The sequence below is a fragment of the Rhinopithecus bieti genome, unplaced genomic scaffold (assembly GCF_001698545.2).
Source record: "Rhinopithecus bieti isolate Rb0 unplaced genomic scaffold, ASM169854v2 scaffold_2735, whole genome shotgun sequence".
NCBI classification, from domain to species: Eukaryota; Metazoa; Chordata; class Mammalia; order Primates; family Cercopithecidae; genus Rhinopithecus; species Rhinopithecus bieti.
This window is the reverse complement of record NW_016804150.1, coordinates 192,423-200,542: the sequence shown is the minus strand read 5'-3', so window position 1 is coordinate 200,542 and position 8,120 is coordinate 192,423. Positions and strand designations below refer to the sequence as shown.

The following is an 8,120-nucleotide window of genomic DNA, read 5'->3' as shown; positions in this document are numbered from 1 at the left end:
TTTTCTTCTAATTATTGTCAAGGGGAACATTTTAAGAACTAGAAAGTTTTAAAATATATATATATTTTACTTATCTTCTCAAATGTATAATTCTTATAGGGAAAACTCATATAAACTCTTCAAGAAATATCAGGAACTTTAAATTTTATTTTAAACGTTAATTCCTTAACTGTGATTCACTTTGGAAACATACTATTCAATTAACTATTAATTTGAAAATTCAAAAATAGGTTTTTCCATATGTCTTACTGTCAGTGAAATCAAAATGCATTTGAATAAGCAACTTGTATGCTAGAGCAGCTTTATACCCTCTCTGAGGCAGTCTATTCTCATGCCCTTCCCTTTTAGTAAACACTGTCATGTTCCTCCCTCTCATATCACTAGAAAGACTGTTTCTCACTGATGTCATTACCAGAAAGCTATTTTCGAGGAGGAAGAGGTCTTACCACCTATTGGCTCAGGTACCATAATTTAAGTAGAAAACATTGAACAATATAAAACACTGCCCAATTCATATCTCCTAGTGAAAAATTATTTTGATTTGTGATGTATTTCAAATCTAAATTTTGTTTTTATCTGTAATGGGCATTTGTCATCATTATGGCTAACACCTTTTGAAAATCCTATGTTTGGCAAATTTTCCATGGTGAAAATCTCACTGCATCAAAACTGTAGCTAGAATTTATTGTTTTCTATACTTTCTTACAGCGAGGGAGTATTCATGTGACTTGGGAACTACTAAACAGGCTTGGATTCTGAAATGAGTAATATGAAATGGACACTGCAGCCTCCATTTCCTAGTGAGGATGGTAGAGTTTAATGGAGAGACACTGAGCTTCTAAGGTAACTGTGGCAGAGCATCAAGAAGTGACACCCTTATTGCAACATGTGGCCTGTTCCCCATGGTAGCACTTTAACTGACTGCCCTCCCCTCCAAGTTTGGAGGCTGTTCAGCCAGAAAGAGTGCCAAGTTTGTGATTATAACTTGGGCATTGTTTCTGCCTGAACAGCCTCCAAACTTGACTATCTGGCTCTCCCAGAGATTCTGTGCATTTCCCAATAGCTTTTAGTTATTATTATTATTTTTTGCTTAAACTGACTAGACTGGGATCTGCTGTTTGCACTCAAAAACTCTTCAATAACCAAATTTGGTATAACTTGTACTTTCCTTTTACAGTGGCTGTAGTAATGGGGGATGTGTTAAAATCATATTTTACTGGAAAGAATATTCAATATACTGAAACAAGACAGCTTCCTTAACCCAATCATAGTGTTAGATAACCACAAACTGAATTTAAGAAGTGTGCTTTGAGTATAATTATATGCATCTTGCAGGATGAATTTGAGGATTATCAGTAACATGTATAAAATCTTTGCCACAATCTGTGACGTTTAATAGGCCTCAGTAAATGTTATGAATTATTTATTACATAATGTTAGATATATGTGCGTGTTAGATGTTGATCAAATATTTATTTTATTTAATTCCCACTTGGCACTATTTTAGGTGCAGTGAACAATGCAGTCAAAAATCTCTGTTTTTTTGAATTCACATTCTAATATATGAAGATTGGAAATAAATATGTCAAGCAAGTAAATATGCTTCACATTAAATTCTGACAATGCCATGGAGAAAAGTATGGGAAAGGGGGTTAGAAGGAAAATGTGAGAGAGGGTGGAAGAGGGTTACAATTTTAGATAGGGTGTTCAGGGATGATTTCATTGAAAAAGTGATATTTGAGCACAGACCTGAAAGAGGGGTGAGCCATTATTGTGTATCTTTTTTTGTTTACTATACTTGTTTCTTGAATTATTTTCCTTTAACATTTAGTGCTTTCTGTTAGAGTATTCAATATGATTGATATGTACAAATGTACAAGAGAGGAAAGAGTATTTCATGAAAAGTGTTAAATAAGAGCACAGGCTCTGTGGTGGGAGCCCAGTGCCTCTGGAATGGTGTGTGCGTGGAAAAGAGGAGAAAATTAGTCATGTAACCAGCCAGCCGGATTATGTATGCTTTAGAGGCCATTCATATGACTTTGGCTTACTCAGAGTAAGATGGGAATAGGAGAGTGACCTGAACTGGCTTAAACATATAACATGAATATACATTTTAGCCCCTAAATTAGTGAGACGTAAAAGCAAGAGAAAATAATTGTCTCCCATTCCTCCCTAAAGTGGTATTGATCAAATTAAGTATTCTTAGCACTCAGTTTTAAGAAAAGTATTACATGGTATATTGTAGAGTTGAAGCAAACTGAGACTTTCCTCCCTCACCTGAGTGTAAAACAAAATGATCAATTTCCGTAATAGTGCCCTCCTGTCCTCTAATCTCTCATCCTTAGTCCCACTCATTAGAAATAAAGCCCTATTTGTTATTGACTCAACTACTTTGTCTTGCTTAGGATGCAAAGATTAGTCATTAATTCTGGTTTTTTATTATAGTATCTAATGTTCATAAATTTACTTTTCATTGTCATTTCCTCATTCATCAATGTAAAATAATCTCAATAGAACTTTCATATACAAGGGACAGAGATCCTTTTAGTTACCTTGAGAAAAGAGTTTGACAGAAGGTGCATATGGATAAAAACTGGTCCTGAGAAAGGTCCTGAGACCATTAGGTCCTGAGAAAGCTCCAAGGACTAGTATATCTGTGGACCTCTATGCCTCTCTTAGTTCATCTGTCCATTCTCTGTTGTCTTCTTCACTGTGGTGTATCTTTTTTACTTTCCTTTTCTTTCAGCTTGCCAGTGCCCAACTTAATTAAACCTTGCAACTTCTTCTCCTTTTCATTGTGATTTGGAGCAAATTCATGTGAGATTGTGGTTGTAATTCCTGGCATAGAGCACGTCAATCATCACATCTTTTCAAGCTGCATGACATATGTAATAGGTTATTAGCCAGCCTGTTAATTAGTTGCACTTAGGGGAGTTGCCTTATTCTCTCTTCCCTTTAGTTGGGACAGAGGAATGAGTTCACATGATTAAAGAACATGGCCACTTAGAATGCATGTGCAGAATATTAATAAAATTAAAAGAAAAGTAATAGTGCAGAATCCTTTTCAGGTCATGTCGACATTCCAAGGAATGATTGACATATTTCAATAACAAGTATTTGTTTACATTTTAAGAGTCAAACTCGAAAATTTGAAATTTGCTTGAAGTGGAAATGTAGAAATGTATCATAACTCTCTATGACTATTAATTTAGTGCTGAATTTCTTAATAGCAGTAGAGTGACAAACCCCTGAGAAATATGTATCTAAACCTTCTAATGAGGGGGCAATGGGTTATTTTAAAAGGCAAATTCAATATATCTATTATTTTTATAATACAAACATCAGAAAGTAAGTTGACACAATCTTGTCTGGGGGGCTATGCAGAAGATAAATTAAGAATTTTAAAAGTGAGATTTCATAAAGTTCTATGTTCACAGAGGCAAGATTTCTATTTTGCAGATGTCATTACTGTCTTTGTAGAAATTATCACTCCATAAACAGCTAGAACTAATAAGTGAGTTTAATAATCCTGTATCCATAGGATATAAGAACAATATACAAAAGTAAGTCATTATTATATATCAGCTATGAATTCTGAATTTGAATATTATAATACCATTTGTAAAAGCAGACATGTGCATACAAACCCAAATAAATAGTCATGCGTATATCTAATGAAATAGGTATAGAATGTGTATGATGAAAACTATAAAACACTAAGGAAAGAATTCAAAGAAAAACTAAATAGAGAAATACACCATATTCCTTAATCCCAAGGAATAACAGAGTACAAATGCCATTTGTCCCCCAATTTAATCTATAGTCTCTGTGCAATCTCTGCTGATATTCCAACAAGCTTTTTTTTACTGATTTGATAGACTGATTATAAAATGTATATAGAAAGGCAAAGCAACTAGAATAGCCAAAACAACTTTGAAAAATAAAAACTGGAGGACTCGAATGACCTAATTTCTAGAAATGTTATAAAGCCATAGTAATCAAAACTATGGTATTGGAGAAAGGATGCATAGATCATCAGAACAGAGCAGAGCATCCATAAATATGCACACATAAATATAATCTACCAAAATTTACAATAGTGCAAAGACAATTCATTTGAGAATGTAGTCTTTTCAACAAATGGTGATGAAACAATTGGATGTCCATATGCATAAAATGAAACTTGATACACATTTTACGTCTCGTACAAAAATAAGTCATGAACCTAAATGTAAAACATAAAACTACAACTTCTAGAGCAATGCTTTCAAGTGGGAGTAACTTTTGTCTCCCAGAGACAATGTATAGAGACGGTTTTGACTGTCAGTACTTGGGGGAGGAGATCACTGGCATCTAGTGGGTGCAGACCAGGGATGCCATGGAATATCCCACAATGCACAGCACAGTCACTGTCACACACACAAAAATGCCACTTTCTAGTCTGGATAAATATACCATGGTTATGTAAGTAACCCTTTTTAGAGGAACAGAAACTTGGTAAAGGGTGTATGGGAATGCTTTGTACTCCCTTTGCAACTCTTCAGGGCAATAGACTATACTTCAAAGTCTAACATTTAATAATTTCCTAATTTATTTCTGTGAAGGCATCATGTACTGTAGCAGATGTATTCTGCTTTGATGTCTTGCAAAATCACTTTGATTCTTCAATTAAATTTATTAAATGTGTAAATATTGCCAGTCATGTATTATATGTTAAAAATTTGAGACCAATAAAATATTTTCAAATGTCTCCTCTTTGAAAAAGCTTTCCTGTTTCATCTAACCTAAAATACTACCTTTCTCCACCAATCTTTCTGATGTTCTCCCCATGGAACTTTTTTCTGACTGTTTTTCCTTTTCTAAGGTATATGCTCCATGAAGGCAGGAACTTTGTTGTACCTCCAGGGCCAGAACTGGCACACCAGAGATGGATGCTATTTGTTGAGTGAATGAATTATATGTCTTTTATTGCGTCTTCCCAATAAGTGGTCTTTATTTAAATGTTGCAGCTTCAGTAAACCCCTATTTGGCTGTGAACAGATTAGTCTCAATCCTAGTATTTAATTTACCCCGAGGGAAAGTAACACCTTTCTGTTAAGCATAAATTTTCAATGGCAAGTAAAAAAAAAAAAAAAAACTCCATTCTTTTTTCTTCCCTTTGCTTCAGCGCTCTGGGGATGCCAGGCAAGAAGGAGATGATGGGGTAGATAATGGTTACTTTGTAATTTTCTGGAAGATCATGCTGGTTCTACTACAAGACTTTTACCTCACTTGATTGGATGCTCTTCAAGCTGAACTCCTTCCATTTGTGATAGTATTTGGACCATTTCCAGAATATGTTATAAGGTTTTCTTTCCAATTAAATTTTTAGGTTAAAGTTCTCATTTGAATCAGATGATTTCAAATATAAGAAAATTTGTTATAAGCCTTGAAGATAGAAATTGGCAAACATATATCCCCCTTCCAGAGGTAACAGGTGGTAGGTTATTAAGTGTTACTTGTTGAGCTGAGCAGTGGAGGCACACATGAAGGAATGATCAGTTTTGCCTGGGACAGCTTCAGAAAGAATGAAACACTTAGATTGAAGAAAAATAATAAATCAGTAATCAACAATGAACAACTAAATTTTAATGTTGCCACTTACTTTAACTTTCTTCGTGTAAAATATGAATATGAAATTAGCTCACTTTTAGAACAGTATCTTAAGTAACAATGACCTCTCCCCCATTTAGAAAATTGTTGCCTTATATAGAAAAATGCACTTCATTCTTACCACTTTTTATGTGAAGGATGCAAAGCAAACCCCAGATTATTCCCAAGACAAAATGATGATTTAGCACCTTTCTCAAATATCAACTTTATGGGTCTATGACTGCATGTATTTTTATATTTAGACATAAAAAACTTTTAGAATTTGTAATTATCATTACACCTACTTATTTCATTGTCTTGTCCTACAATATTTCCATAGATTCTATTATTTGGTCAGAATCAAAGCTAAAAGATGTTTCACAACAAATGAAATTTAGAAATCAAGGAAAATTCTGCCATATAATCCTGAATGCACCCAGAATGCATGGTGATTTTGAGTACATAAATTTGTTGGGCCATATTGTCCTAAATTAGTTATGTTTTGTGGTCCTATCATACCCATCTTTAAGTAAATTATATTTTATTGTAGAAATGTGTTTTCTAGATGATTTAAATGGGTATTAATAACAGAATGGCACAGTGCAGTTCCTGTAGACTTGCTAACTACCGTACGCCTAGCTTTTCCCCTTAGGAGCTGAAGGGAAGACAAAGATCATAATTATTTTAGGGTAGATAAAACATTTCAAATGAACAGATTATTTAAATTGTATTTAAGATAAAATACTAAGATGAATCTGGTCAAACAATAATGAATGATGCAGGCTTAAGTGCTATGAACAACTAAGGGAACATATATTAATAGTATCTAGAATTATCATGGAAGTCATAGCAATTGAGGAAAAGGAATTGAGATGCCCCTTGGACCTTAAGCAAGACTGGCATAGAATTCGCAACAACATTCTAAGCAGTAAGAACATGATGAATGAAGATTGCACATACAGAACACCATAAAGATTATTTGACCTACAGTACAAGATACGTGTTTCTAGAGAAATATTTATATGGCGTGGTAGGGTTGACAAAATGTCCTTCTTAAGTTGACTGTCAATGAAAGTATGGCCTAAAGCAAACAAACTTTTCTAGTTCAGGTTTCCCATGGATCAATTTTAAGAAAATTATCTTAATCCTGAAAAGAGTATTTCCTTCAGCATATTACATGAAAACCTGTTTTAAAATACTTTTAACCAAAACCCTTTGTATGAAGCAGGATTCTCCTTGCTGTTATATTAGCTTTAATTCTATAAATTATATTAACCTTGTGTTAGGTTAGGGTTTTTTAATGTAAAAATATGTTATATAATCAAGTAAGTTTTAGAAATGCTATATTACTATTAATTTTTTTTCACAGCTACATGAGTGACTTTTCAGAGCCTTTAATATACTTACATGAATTGTGAACCTCCAAGAGAAAATTTAACTCACATCAAAAATACGTATCTTCCCTCCTTATTTTTTTTTTCTTTTTGTAGCAATGACAAGGATTAGCATTTCTTGGGACAAACTTTAGAAAATTCTGACTTAAAACATCTACATATATATTTAAAAGAAAATATTTATTGAGATAAGTCTCTAATTTTGAGGTAGATATACTTATACTCTCCCAAATCATTATTAGCCAACCTATCTTGCTAGTGGATAGGAAACAAAGAAAGAAAATGCAACAATAATTGTATGGGTAATTTTTCCAAACGTTTGGCACACAGTACAAGCTGAATACACTGTTTGAGTCCAATTTTCTCAAAAATTCAAATCTATAACAAGTGACAGAAACCAAGGAAGAAAATTTTAATAATGTTTTTAAACAAGCATTTAAAAAATATTGACCCTTATTTTGCCACAATCTCAGGGAGAATATATTGTTTTAACACTGTTAGGGAACATTATAGATAGCCTTGAAGGAAACATTTTCAAGGATACTTTGAAGAGTTTACCTTTAGAAATGTAAATCTCCTCATTTCTCTAACTAATGGTTTACCAATCGCTCCAGTAATCAGGGTAGAGATATACCACATGGTTGACCATGTTTTATGATGGAGGGAGCATAGCCTACTTAGAAAAGTCCATCTGAAGAAAGAAAGCTTGGTGAAGAATCATTTGCTTCTAAAAAGAGTTAGTCAACTCATCTTTCTGGAGTTAACAGTGATAACCAAACAGAAAAAAATACTTGACTCAAAGTCCTGTTAACGGGGCAGTTCAGTAAATTGTATACAATTCTATACAGCTTTCACACCAGTGAAGGTGAAATGTCATATGGGTCAGGGAAAGTGAGAGAAGGCAGGAAGGTGTTACCAACACACACTGAGGGTGTCACCAGAGCATCCTCTGTAGATCAAATAAAGCCCATCAGCACATAAGTAGATGGTGATGAGGCTGAGAAAGAGCGTGAAGGATATGAGTTCAGTGCAATGCAAACTGACAGCTATTTGTGGATTTTGGCCTGCTTGGAATAGTGTTTCCATTTCCCTTTA

At 33.9% G+C, this 8,120-nt stretch overlaps 1 pseudogene; it reads right to left on the bottom strand.

Annotated features, from left to right (window-relative positions):
• The window catches only part of LOC108526201 (renal cancer differentiation gene 1 protein pseudogene), an 8,544-nt pseudogene extending 880 nt beyond the window's left edge, over positions 1-7,664 (bottom strand).
• Between the last annotated feature and the right edge of the window lie 456 nt (positions 7,665-8,120).